This window comes from Choloepus didactylus (genome assembly GCF_015220235.1).
Source record: "Choloepus didactylus isolate mChoDid1 chromosome 11 unlocalized genomic scaffold, mChoDid1.pri SUPER_11_unloc4, whole genome shotgun sequence".
In the NCBI taxonomy this organism is placed as follows: Eukaryota; Metazoa; Chordata; class Mammalia; order Pilosa; family Megalonychidae; genus Choloepus; species Choloepus didactylus.
The window spans coordinates 2,268,914-2,283,979 of NW_023637581.1; positions in this window are offsets into that span (position 1 = coordinate 2,268,914).

Here is a 15,066-nt window from a genome sequence, read left to right on the forward strand (position 1 = left end):
GACTTAGCGGCAAGGAGACGGACATCACTTCAGGTTTTTATCTGTTGGTTTGTAGGCAAGAGTCCTCTACAGCATTTTCTACCATGGTAGACATGCTCATCAATGTTAGGGAAGGATGGGCCATCTCTGTAAGAGCTGAGGGTTTGGGAAATTCCATAAAGTCAAGATATCCCAGGTCATCCATTAAGATGTCTGCATTATATATTCCATGTTCTTGGGTTTTTCCATGGTTAGGTCTTAACATTAGCAACAAATATACCCATACTGAGCATTCTAACACAGACTAGAGCTCCGTGACTTCATGAAGACATTGGACTCATGTTTAGTTATTCTTCTCTTCCACTAGGGGATATAAAGGACTCTTAGTGAGCTACCAAAGACCCTGTGGTTCTCACATGTATCCATTAACTGCTTATAAGAAGCCTTCAGTGGCTCATTATTCTTCTTCAGGATATCATAGAACTGAGCAGTAACCATCTAAATATGCTGCCTTCCTTTGTAAATATTGGTCCCCGCATATAATTCAAGTATCTGAATCATTACATGTGTGGTGGTGTTTTTTTGCTGAGATATTTTTCCAGGTCACCATGAGTAACATCTTTAGCAATTAGGCCACCACCTTATGTGAGGGTCCTTCCATGCCCCTACTGTCAGTAGCATGTCCTCGTCACTCAGCTGCTGTTGAGGGTGCTCACCCCAGACTCCCAGATTTTATTACCTTACATTCTTAAGGGTAGCACTTCTTTTAATCCATGTCTTCTAAGAAACAGACAAGATAAGATTAGGACTTGCAAGAGATTTGTTGGGGGTTTGGACTCTAATAAGGGGAAAAAAGAGAAAGGATCCAGAATTGGCAAGTAGACTATGATGTAGGCAAAAATCAAGTTAATGAGAAATGGAAGGGGGATAGACAGAGTCCCAGGCTGCAGTGAAGTGCTCAGAATGTTTTGTCCAGGGAGATGGGGAATTCAGAGCTAAATTCACATTTTAAAGGAGTCCTAGGTCTCTGAACAAATAGCATCCCTTTCACATTCAGTCACTAGATTAAAGTGGCGTGCACAAAGTGTGGTCTCCAAGGAATGCAGTGATGGGTTCAGAGATGAAGCCTTGTGTTATTTACACTTTCTATTATGGGAGATATAAGCGCTGCATTTTCATGGCCAGGATGGGATCCATATATATATCAGGTTTAGAGTTGAAAAGTTTTGTAAGGTGGAATTGAAGCAAAAGCCTTACTCACATAAGCTTGTCATATGTTAAAAGACACACAGTTATGCCAGTGGGTTCTAGATTGTCCTTTTTCTTCATTGACTCATGTCCAGCTCTTCTCTATTAATTTCCCACTAGTATTAGTGGTCCCAGGCTACTAGGAGTCAGTAACTACAAAGAAACTTGATTTACCACCTTTATCATTGTTCAAACACCACATATATAGATATATTGTGTTCTGCATCTGACAGTGTCAACATGTGCAGTCCTTGAAGATCTGAGTTTGCTTACCTTTTTAATGTTGACTCTTGGTCATTGAGAGTAATTTTCTTGCATGTTTGGTGATCTGGAATTATGAGTATGGGGTCCAGTGTGGCCTCAATTGAGGATTTAGAGGATTTATTGCAGAGAGGATTTAGTTTCTGCATATGCTTATGCCAATTTCCATGGGCTGCCATGAATCTGAAATCACTTTAACCCACTTTTTTGAGACTTTGTTTTGGCCTACTTTACCTTACAAAAATGGATGGCATTATAAACATTATTTTGCTTTTCTTACTCAACACAACTCATGGAAATCTGGTGCACTGGCAGTTTCCTAATGGGTTATTTGTAATGACTTTATAATGTTCCTTGCTATGGATATCATTTTTCTTTTGATTGGCTTCCAATTTATTTCCAAGTATTCTCTGCTAACATCACTGCTACAATATTCTGCCCTTTAAGGACAGATTTAATGGAGTTAAAGTGCTGACTCAGAGTGTACATGATTTGTGTTTCTTTTCTCCTATTAATTTAAATAGAAACTGCCATTTAGTTTTTCATTTGAAAAACATTAACTAACTACTTTTCTGTCCAAGATAATTTTATAGGTGCTAAAATAGAACAGTTAGTAAGCTCAGACTTCCTCTCATGGAATTTAAATCACCATATACTTACTCCATAATTCTGTGTCCTTTTTTATCCCAACACCAATATCTAGAGAATAATATCTAATCATCTATCAGCATTAGGTGTCATTACACCTTTGACAGTGAAGATTGGCTAAGTTATGATGCACTAACAAACAAACCCTCAAATCTCAGAAGATTAAATAACAAGAATTTATTTCTCCTTATGTGACATCATCCATACCAAGTTCAAATTAATTTCACCACAGGACCCAGAGTGAGGGAATATCCACCTACCTGAAATTGTCAGTCATTTTGGCAAAGCTCTCAAGAAAGGTTTCATATCAGTTATCAAACCTCAACAGAGCCATGTTACTGCTGGATACAGATATTGCAACTATACTTTAAGTTTTTATCAATCACACACATATAGTCTTTCATCTTGACTTCTATTTCCATGCTACTTTCAATGTCTTTGACTACAGTTATGTACTTTTCCCCTCTGTTTGGAAATATGTATATACACTGATATTTCTGGAATCACATTCTTGCTACTTATGATTCAGGTGAAAGAGAGGATCACCATTCCCATAGTTGGGAAATTCCAGGAAACTCCCAGATTAGGCTCATGAACTCAATACCTGATTTAGATGACTATAGCTGGGGTCAGAGGTTAGTAGAGTGTTGTATTTTTTTTTTATTTTTAAATAGATCCATGCAGATGTGGAAAGAATCTATTCTCCAAAGTAAAGTATTCTGTGATCCCAGAAGAGAACCTCTAGGTTAGCATGCAGAGCAGATAAAAAGGAAGAGTTACCATATAAACAAAAATAAAGGAACAGTAAAATCATCATCCATAATGTAGGATATCTCATGCAAATAGTTCATGTTATGTATTGAAATTAGTCATGTATTTAACCTGCCTATTTTATTCGACATAATAGCATTAGCATTCTGCTATCTACATAAAGAAATATTCTTTAATAATACTCTATTTCACAATTAATAACAGGTCTTTTAGTTTTCCTTTTTTAGTTTGGCTATTATATACTGATATTATATTCTGCTGAGATTAAAACATTTTCAAAAATGTGTCCATTATATTGTTTCCCAATGCAAAAATTCATGGTCAAATAATTATTAGCTGAAAATAATGTATATTATCTGATAATTTACAAGCTAGGATATTTTATTAACCTTTTGTGGTAGGAATTTTTATGTGCCCTTTTAAAATTTAAATACACTTGGGAGAGACAAAATGCTAACAATACATCCCATCAGCTTCTGAAGTTTTAACTCAGAATAAACATATTTAAAGAATGTAAAAAATGAATGTAACAGAAATTTTTAAAATCATTTCTTACTAAAATATATGAACATTAATTTCACTTAGTAAAAAGTATGTGACAATTTGTGTAGACTACAAACCATACCCAATCAAATCATATTAGACCACAGATATTAGGGACAGAGAACTGAAAGATCACAGGTATATACTGATATGTCAAAACTTACAAAATATTCATTAGATGTGGTGAAATGAAAAGATTGGGAGTTTTAATTTTAGAAATGACACTTTTCCCATATCTTCCTAATGCCCCCTAAACATCCTTGTTTTCAGGCTATAATTAAAGGGGTTCAACTATAGAGGTGATAATCGAAAATAACACTGATACAGCCTTGTCTTGATTGGGCTGTGTGAGGAGCCAGGAGTCATGTAGGTGAAGATGGCTGGGTCCATAAGAGACTCCAAGACCATCAGGTGGGGAGGAGCAGGTGGCCAGTGCTTTGTTCCTCCCCTTGGGGGAATTCATGTGGAGGACAGTGAAGAAGATGAGGGAGTAGGAGGAAAAGATGATAAGCAAAAGGAATGAAGGAGCTAGCACACCATGCCGTCACAAGAATTGTCAACTATACACATGAGAGGTATCCTCACAGGAAGAGAACTCAAGATAGTCATGATTTCACAGAAAAATGTTCTGATCTCTTGGGCCACACTTAGGTAAGTGCATGGTGTATGCAGTCTGGACTAGAGCATTTAGGGCACCACCCGCCCAGGACCCCCAGGACCATCATCATGCAGACCCTGTGGTTCCTGATGACGGGTATCTCAGTGGGTAGCAGATGGCCACATAGCGATCCCAGGACATGAGAGTCAGGAGAATGCCCTCAGCTCCCCCCAGCATCTGATATAAAAACATCTGTGTCCCCAGCACTGGTTGAGATGTTTTTCTTCCCTGAGAGAAAGTCAATGGCCATCTTGGGGACAGTGGTGGAGATGAGGAGCAAGTCAATGAGGGACAGCTGGCTGAGAAGGAAGTAACATGGGCAGTATGGAGCTGGGAATCCAACAAGATGAGGAGAATCAGGGTGGAATTCCCTGTGAGGGCAGCAACACAGATGAAGATGATCACACCAATGAGGATGTTCAGCGAGTTCATTGCCGGGGAAGAGTCCCAGGAGAATAAAATCCATTCCTGTGGTCTCATTCTTTCCCATCATCAATTAAATCCAACTGCTTCAATTGAAAGGTACGAGGTAAGGAAAAGAAAAGCACCAATAATGAATTATAACTTAATTTATTATTTGTTTTCTTATAGTAAGTTCAAATCCACTCTATGGAAATATCATTTCAGTGTATTATTAGAATTCTCAAGTTAGCAATGTATCAGTTACATTTATATCTTTAATACAGGGTGAAACCACAAGAACATACAAATGTAAAAGTCATTACTAGTAAACTATGTATTAAACTTGTTATAGTTTACCAACAAACTTCAGTTGCCCTGCAAATGAATGTTCTAAATCCACTCCTGATTGCTGATTACACTTTGAACAGAGACTGATTTTCCTTTCCCCCCTCAGGCCACTTGGCCCTGGAAAAAAATGTGCATTACAGTCCTCCTCGTCATCCTTACAGTTGAGTGTGGGCATAGTTTTCCCCTCCTATCGATAGCAAGCTTGGAGGACAAGTGCTGACCATTGTGGGGCTTCATTGTGGAAGGAGTGTAGACAAGGAACTACCATCATTATTTGTTATTTGTGCATGAACTCAGTTTTGTTTACATGGGTCAAGCACTAAACTTTGTGTGTTTTTTATTATAGCAACTAGTGTGATCATAATACATAACATATGTGAGAGAATATATTTTACCCTGAAAAGGTACATTGTTGTGTAGTGACTGTGACAATTATTTTAGCTTAAAATCAAATATGAATTCTTTCACTCAGTTTGCTATCACTGATGCCACCTTTTATCCCAGATTCAGCATCACGGAAGCAGACTTAATCTACCTCCCATATTAATTCATTAATTTGCCTCCCACTTTCCAGCTTTGCTGGTGTGCCTGGACTTGTGGTACCTGCCCACTATTTTCTACATCTTCACTGGCCGGACGTGCTCATCCAGTGGTGGTATCTTTTGTAAATTACCTAGATTGATTGACACCTGCTTGTGCAGTGAGTGCAACTCTACACGTCATCAATGTGCAGATCATTCATCCATAAAAGAACATGTAAGTGGAACAAGTGACCTCGAGGCATTGCCTGCAGGTTGTTGGCTCTGATTTATACAAAGAGACATTAATACGACATTAGCCTGGCACCCTAGATGAGAAAAGGGAAGTGTTAAGAATCAGAAAAGGATATGGATTGCTGGCTTAATTACAATGCAGTACATCCTATTGAACAATCTTAAATTAATTGCTACTCATTGGTCAAAATAAAATATCTTTCTCATATCTATTTTTATATTTTATTGTTTTAATCCACTGTCTTTCCTACGTTCAACATATTCTCCTTTCTTTTATATATTTCTGTAAAATACAATATTATGAATACACAGAAAAACACCAATCAAAAGATGATGAAAAATGTTCTGGAAACAGATAGTGATAGTGTTGCACAACATCGTGATGGGCTGCAGCTATTAGTTTAGTCATAGAGAAGTCATAAATATGTAGCAAGGTTGAGTATAGTCCTAAACAAATGTATGTTTATCAATATGATGTAATGGCTAAACTAATCAATAGACTAAAATACAAAACTATATTAACAAGTTAGAGACAAATAATAGTAATATCTTTTCTAATTTAGTAAAAATATGTTATATTGCTCTTAAAAAATCATAACTAGTAAAAATATTATCAGCAGAGTTTTACAGGCATTCAAGGCTAAGACTCTGATAACATGGATATACCTTCCCTTGATCTTCAACCATTTGTGTTCACAAAGCATCATTTAATGTAAAAATAGAATATGATTTCATTGAATGTAACTCAAAAATGCCATAAATTCTTTGCAACTGAAACAAGGAGGAACTCTGTGATCTCATGTTCACCTGCTTCTGGAGGAACAGGGGCTCCCAGGCTTGGTCATGTATCAATTACTTTTTAAATTGTAAACTTCTTCCTTTTGCTTTAAGTGCTCCTTTTAGTAAAAATGTGTTAAAGGTGAATTCTTGTCTTGAGTGCTCTCTAGTTTTTTTTTTATTCATTTTATTGAGATATATTCACATACCATGCAGTCATACAAAACAAATCATACATTTGCTTGTTCACAGTACCATTGCGTAGTTGTACATTCATTACCAAAATCAATCCCGACATCCTCATTACCACACACACAAAAATAATCAGAATAATAATTAAAGTGAAAAGGAGCAACTAAAGTAAAAAAAGAACACTGGGCGCCCTTGTCTGTTTGTTTGTTTGTTTCCTTCCCCAACCTTTCCACTCATCCATCCACAAACTAGACAAACGGGAATGTGGTCCCTATGCCCTCCCCAATCCCACTGTCCCCCTCATAAGCCACATTTTTATACAATTGTCTTCAAGATTCATGGGTACTGGGCTGTAGTTTGATAGTTTCAGGTATCCACCACCAGCTACCCCAATTCTTTAGAACCTAAAAAGGGTTGTCTGTATTGGGCGTAAGAGTGCCCACCAGAGTGACCTCTTGGTTCCTTTTGGAATCTCTCTGCCACTGAAGCTTATTTCATTTCCTTTCACATCCCCCTTTTGGTCAAAAAGATGTTCTCCATCCCACGATGCCAGGTCTACATTCCTCCCCGGGAGTCATATTCCATGTTGCCAGGGAGATTCACTCCCCTGGGTGTCTGATCCCACGTAGGGGGGAGGGCAGTGATTTCACCTTTCAAGTTGGCTTAGCTAGAGAGACAGGGCCACATCTGAGCAACAAAGAGGCATTCAGGAGGAGACTCTTAGGCACAATTATAGGGAGGCCTAGCCTCTCCTTTGCAGTGTTCCCAGGGGCAAATTCCATGGTAGAGGGCTCAGTCCATCAAACCACCAATCCCCTATGTCTGTGGGCATGTTAGCAACCATGGAGGTGGGGCAGGCCAATACCCCTGCATTCTCCACCAGCTCCTCAAGGGGGCTCTGCATATTTTTTTCCTTTTTTTTTTTTTTAACTTTTTTTTTTCTAAATCAACTGTATGAAAAATTAAAAAAAATTAAAAAAAAAACATACGATACAAGAACATTTCAAAGAGACCATAACAAGGGAGTAAGAAAAAGACAACTAAACTAACTACTTTACTTCCAACATTTTCTTACTCTACCCCAAGAAAGTAACCTAATATAGCAACATTTCTGTGAACTTGGTCCTACTATACCCATCAGAAATTAACAGACCATAGTCATTCCTGGGCATTCCCAGAGCATTAAATTTACCCATGATAGCTTATCTGTTTTTCTTGGATTATTGTTCCCCCTTCCTTAATTGCTCTCTATTGCTAGTTCCCCTACATTCTACATTATAAACCATTTGTTTTACATTTTTCAAAGTTCACATTAGTGGTAGCTATATAATATTTCTCTTTTTTGTGTCTGGCTTATTTTGCTCAGCATTATGTCTTCAAGGTGGTTCCATGTTGTCATATGTTTCACAACATCGTTCCTTCCTACTGCCATGTAGTATTCCATCGTGTGTATATACCACATTTTATTTATCCACTCATCTGTTGAAGGACATTTGGGTTATTTCCATCTCTTGGCAATTGTGAATAATGCTGCTATGAACATTGGCGTGCAGATATCTGTTCAGGTCACTGCTTTCCGATCTTCCGGGTATATACCGAGAAGTGCAATCGCTGGATCGAATGGTAACTCTATTTCTAGTTTACTAAGGAACTGCCAGACTGACTTCCAGGCTGGCTGAACCATTATACAGTCCCACCAACAATGAATAAGAGTTCCAATTTCTACACATCCCCTCCAGCATTTGTAGTTTCCTGTTTGTTTAATGGCAGCCATTCTAATCGGTGTTAGATGGTATCTCATTGTGGTCTTAATTTGCATCTCTCTAATAGCTAGTGAAGCTGAACATTTTTTCATGTGTTCCTTGGCCATTTGTATTTCCTCTTCATAGAACTGTCTTTTCATATCTTTTGCCCATTTTATAATTGGCCTGTCTGTACTATCGTCATTGAGTTGTAGGATTTTTTTATATATGCAAGATATCAGTCTTCTGTCAGATACATGGTTTCCAAAAATTTTTTCCCATTGAGTTGGCTGCCTCTTTACCTTTCTGAGAAATTCCTCTGAGGTACAGAAACTTCTAAGCTTGAGGAGTTCTCATTTATCTATTTTTTCTTTTGTTGCTTGTGCTTTGGGTGTAAAGTCCAGGAAGTGTCCGCCTAATACAAGGCCTTGAAGATGTTTTCCTACATTATCTTCTAGGAGTTTTATGGTGCTTTCTTTTATATTGAGATATTTGGTCCATTTTGAGTTAAGTTTTGTGTAGGGTGTGAGGTAAGGGTCCTCTTTCATTCTTTTGGATATGAATATCCAACTCTCCCAGCCCCATTTGTTGAAAAGACCTGTTGTGTCCCAGTTCAGTGGTTTTCGGGGGCCTTATCAAAGATCAGTCAACCATAGATCTGGGGATCTATCTCCAAATTCACAATTTGATTCCATTGATCTATAAGTCTATCTTTATGCCAGTACCATGCTGTTTTGACAACTGTGGCTTATATAATAACTTCAAAGTCAGGGAGGGTAAGTCCTCCCACTTTGCTTTTCTTTTTTAGAGTGGTTTTAGCAATTTGAGGCATCTTCCCTTTCCAAATAAATTTGATAACTATCTTTTCCAAGTCTGCAAAGTAGGTTGTTGGAATTTTTATTAGGGATTGCATTGAATCTCTAGATAAATTTGGGGTAGAATTGATCATCTTAACTACATTTAGCCTTTAGCCTTCCTATCCATGAACATGGAATATTTTTCCATCTTTTAAGGACCCTTTCTATTTCTTTTAGTACAGTTATGCAATTTTCTTTGTATAAGTCCTTTAAATATTTGGTTAAGTTTATTCCTAGGTACTCGATTGTTTTAGTTGCTATTGAAAATGGTACCTTTTTCTTGAGTGTCTCTTCAGTTTGTTCATTTCTAGCATATAGAAACATTACTGACTTATATGCATTAATCTTGTATCCTGCTACTTTGCTAAATTTGTTTATTAGCTCTAGTAGCTGTATCGTCGATTTCTCAGGGTTTTCCAGATATAAGATCATATCATCTGCAAACAATGACAGTTTTACTTCTTCCTTTCCAATTTGGATGCCCTTTATTTCTTTGTCTTGCTGGACTGCCCTGGCTAGCACTTCTAGCACAATGTTGAATCACAGTGGTAGTAGCGGGCATCCCTGTCTTGTTCCTGATCTTAGGGGGAAGGCTTTCAGTCTCTCACCATTGAGTACTATGCTGGCTGTGGGTTTTTCATATATGCTCTTTATCACATTGAGGAAGTTTCCTTCAATTCCTACCTTTTGAAGTGTTTTTTATCAAAAAGGGATGTTGGACTTTGTTGAATGCTTTTTCAGCATCTATTGAGATGATAATTTGATATTTCTCTTTTGAATTGTTAATGTGTGGTAATACATTGATGGATTTTCTTATGTTGAACCATCCTTGCAGGCCTGGAATGAACCCAACTTGGTCATGGTGTATGATTTTTTTAATGTGTCTTTTGGGTTGATTTGCAAGTGTTTTGTTGAGAATTTTTTGCATCTATATTCATTAGGGAGATTGGCCTGTAGTTTTCCTTTTTCGTAGCATCTTTACCTTGTTTTGGTATTAGATTGATGTTAGCTGCATAAAATGTCTTAGGTTGTATTCCATTTTCTTCAATGTTTTGAAAGAGTTTAAGTAAGATTAGTGTCAGTTGTTTTTTTTGGAAAGTTTGGTAGAATTCCCCTGTGAAGCCATCTGGCCCTTGGCATTTATTTGTGGGAAGCTTTTTGATGACTGATTGGATCTCTTTGGTTGTGATTGGTTGGTTGAGGTCTTCTATTTCTTCTCTGGTCGGTCTAGGTTGTTCATATGCTTCCAGAAAATTGTCCATTTCCTCTAGATTATCCAGTTTGTTGCCATACAGTTGTTCATAATACCCTCTTATAATTTTTTAATTTCCTCGGGATCTGCAAGTAATGTCACCTTTCTCATTCATTATTTTGTTTATATGGGTCTTCTCACTTTTTGATTTTGTCAGTCTAGCTAGGGGCTTCTCAATCTTGTTGATCTTCTCAAAGAACCAACTTTTGCTGTTATTTATCCTCTCTATTGTTTTTGTTGTTGTTGTTGTTCTCTATGTCATTTATTTCAGCTTTAATCCTTGTTATTTCTTTTCTTCTACTTGGTTTAGGATTGGTTTGCTGTTCGTTTTCTAGCTTCTTCAGTTGATCCATTAGTTCTTGATTTTGGCTCTTTCTTCCTTTTAATATATGCATTTAATGCTATAAATTTTCCCCTCAGTACCCGCTTTTGCTGCATCCCATAGGTTTTGGTATGTTATGTTCTCATTTCATTCATCTCTATATATTTAGCAATTCTCTTGCTATTTCTTCTTTAACCCACTGATTGTTTAGGAGTGTGTTGTTTAACCTCCAGTTATTTGTGAATTTTCTAAGTCTCTGATGGTTATTGACTTCTAATTGCATTCCATTGTGGTCAGAGAATGTGCTTTGAATAATTTCAATCTTTTTAAATTTAATGAGGCTTGTTTTATGTCCCAGCATATGATCTATTCTGGAGAAAGTCCCGTGAGCACTAGAGAAGTATGTGTATCCTGGTGATTTGGGATGTAATGTTCTATATATGTCTGTTAAATCCAATTCAGTTATCAGATTGTTTAGGTTTTCAGTTTCCTTATTGGTCTTCTGTCTGGTTGATCTATCTATAGGAGACAGTGATGTGTTGAAGTCTCCCACAATTATTGTGGAAACATCAATTGCTTCCTTTAGTTTTGCCAGTGTTTCTCTCATGTATTTTGTGGCACCTTGATTGGGTGCATAGACATTTATGATTGTTATTTCTTCTTGCTGAAGTGCCCCTTTTATTAGCATATAGTGCACTTCTTTTTCTCTCATAACATCCTTGCATTTAAAGTCTATTTTATCTGAGATTGATATTGCTACTCCTGCTTTCTTCTGGCTGTAGCTTGCATGAAATATTCTTTCCATCCTTTCACTTTCAATATTTTTGTGTCCCTGTGTCTAAGATGAGACTCTTTTATGCAACATATTGATGGTTCATATTTTTTGATCCATTCTGTCAATCTATATCTTCTAATTGCATAGTTTAATCCATTTACATTCAACATTATTAATATTAAGCTATTCCTTGAATCAGCCATCCTGTCCTTTGTTCTGTCAGATAGATTTTTCCCTCTCTCACTTAATGTCCTTTAATGTACCCCATACTGAATCTCTTTAGTACTGAATCTTTCTCCATCTCTGTCTCTCCTTTCTTTGTTTTTCTGTTGGTATGGCTCCCTTTAGTATCTCAAGTAGGGCAGGTTTTTTGTTTGCAACTTCTCTCTGCATTTGTTTGTATGTGAAAAATTTAAGCTCTCCCTCAAATTTGAAGGAAAGCTTTGCTGGATAAAGTATTCTTGGTTGGAAATTTTTCTCACTCAGAATTTTAAATATGTCATGCCACTGCCTTCTCACCTCCATGGTGGCTGCTGAGTAGTCACTACTTAGTCTTATGCTGTTTCCTTTGTATGTGGTGAATTGCTTTTTCTTGCTGCTGTCAGAACTTGCTCCTTCTCTTCCGTATTTGACAGTGTGATCAGAATATGTCTCAGAGTGGGTTTATTTGGATTTATTCTATTTGGAGTTCGCTGGGCATTTATGATTTGTGTATTTATGGTGTTTAGAAGATTTGGGAAGTTTTCCCCAACAATTTCTTGGAATACTCCTCCTAGACCTTTACCATTTTCTTCTCCTTCTGGAACACCAATGAGTCTTATATTGGGATGTTTTATATTATCTATCATATCCCTGAGGTACATTTTGTTTTTTTCTATTTTTTTACCGATTCCTTCTTTTCTGCTTTCATTTTCCATTCTGTCTTCTTCCAGGCCACCGATTCGTTGTTCAGCTTTCTCTAGTCTTGTACTATGAGTATCCAGAATCTTTTTAATTTGGTCAACAGTTTCTTTAATTTCCATAAGATCATCTATTTTTTTTATTTAGTCTTGCAATGTCTTCTTTATGCTCTTCTAGGGTCTTCTTGATGTGCTTTATATCCTGTTCCATGCTCTTCTTGATGTCCTTTATATCCCATGCCATGGTCTCATTGTTCATCTTTAGTTCTTTAATTAGTTGCTCTAAGTACTGTATTTCTTCTGATCTTTTGATTTGGGTGCTTGGGCTTGGGTTATCCATATCTTCTGTTTTTTTCATATGCTTTAAAATTTTCTGTTGTTTTTGGCCTCTTGGCATTTGCTTAACTTGGTAGGGTTCTTTTAGGATTTGTAGACCAATTGAAATCCTTATCTCTAATTTGTCAGGTCTACAGCTTTGCGGAGTACACTTTTTGTGACTAACCAGCAGGCGGCATCCGCGAGCCACCTGTTCCCCTCAAGCCAGTTCTCCCCTGCTTTGCCTCTGTGGTGAGTGGGGAAGTAAGCCTTGTGGGGTCCAGTTGGTGTACCAAGCTTGCATGTGTAGTTGGTGTTGCCCGCCCTGTATAAGAAGGGGCGTGTGTCTGGGCAGTCAGGGAGGGGGGTGGCTCTAAGAAACAAATCTCCCTGGTGTTCCTGGAGTTTTAAAGCTGCTGCAATAGTCTAATCCTTCAGTTCAGTCCTGCCACAGTTTGTCTCTGCCACTGACCCACAAGTCCTTGGTATTAGTGTGTGGCCCTGAGACTAGTGAGTGGGTCCCTCTTCCAGGCCGTGCACCCCCTGGTCCTCTGTTGAGGGATGACTGTGCTATGTCACAGGTGAGTGCCATCCCCCCAGGGTGGTTCTGGGCTGCTGGTCTGTGTAGGGAGGCTCCCAGTCTGCTGAAATGATGTCTGAATGGGGCTTGTTAATTCCCACTGCTCCACCTTCCCAAGTCTGGGACAACCAGCTGAGGGTGCAGGGAAGGCTAATGTCCACACCCAATTTTGTCGTGTATGCGTGTTATTTGAAGCACTTCCATCACACTGGGTTGTCTGGGGCAGCTCTGGGCTATGGGGCCAGTGATGGGCAGGAGTGTTTCTTGTCCACCAGGATGATGGCTGTAAGAGGATGCCCCCCTTTTCTTGGGAAGTTTGTGGTGTTTGGTGAATTTTCTCAGCCACTGGATTATTGCCTTTGTCTCAGAGCTCTCAGTTCTGCTCTTGTCTTGACCTGCCCAAATTGCAAGTCTTTGAGGCTTTCTGTATTGGGCTTCTTAGAGTAATTGTTTTAGAAAATGAAAAAAAGATTAAAAAAAAAAAAAAAAAGAAGGAAAAAAGGGCCCTCTGGCAGATCTAATGCGTTCTTGAAATGCTAGAGAGACAAAGCAATTAGGGCTATTAAGGAAGATCCAGGGGCAGATGAGAATCAGTTTTCTTTGGGTTTTGCAAATGAGCCTGCGGGGCCTGAGCTCTGCCCTTCCCCTTTCTATGTTCACCAGAACTCCAAAAGCATCCGCTTTTATTTTTGAGTTTGCCTTGCTGTTTTTTGCTATGCCTTTCGCCTCTTCTGCTGGGCTGGCTGCTCTCAGATTCTCTGGTGTCTGGTCTCAGTCTATCTGTGGTTGGAGTTTGGATCAGTGGAATGAGTTTCCAATAAGAGCTGCCACTGCAGTTCTCCCTTCTCCTTCCCGGTGCTGACAGCCCCTCCTCCCACGGGACTGAGCCTGGCAGGGAGGGGTATGGGTCCCCTGGCTGCAAAAACTTACAGATTTCACTGATCTCAGCATTTCCACGTTTTCATGAGTGGTTGTATGAAGTATGCCCAAATTCAGATTGCTCTGCAGTGTCCAGTCCACGCAGTTCCTGGCTTTTCTAACCTACTTCCCTGGAGGAGTAAATAAAACATACACCTCACCAATCCACCACCTTGCCCCACCTCTCTTTCTCTAGTTCTAAAATATTATCTGTCCCTATACTGTTAATTGAATGGGAGGTTACTTGATGAAGCCCAAACCCAATGAATCATGACCTGATTGGGCTCAGGCCTTTTCTAATGGAGATCATAGGTTTCAGGTGTAAAGAGACAAACCCATGACATCAGACTATGAAATTAAATGCTTATAATTTATTTGTTTCTCTTCCCTTAAAACCTTAAATTTGGAACAACACACAACCATGGCCATATATTTATTGCTGCTTACTGCCAGCCCATTAGAAACTAGTGCAGTACTGGCCCCCCAAAAGGAAACTTCCTTATCTGGCAGCATCTCCTAAGGATTTGCCTCTTGTATTTGCCCTTATCTATCATAGAGCAAACCTGTTGTACTCCATTTATCAAATCTGTATATGCACATGTATGTGGAAATACATGATTCCCTTTTTCTCATATTCATACCTTTAAATTCCAAACATATTTAGCAGCCAAATGCAGTTCCCTCCTCTTTCATTATGACTTTCTAAATATCTGTCATTGATTTGTACAAGTTTTATTTTATTGATCTGATTATATGTATTTTTCTTCCATTAGACTGGTTATTCATTTCAGAATTTCAATCTGTAG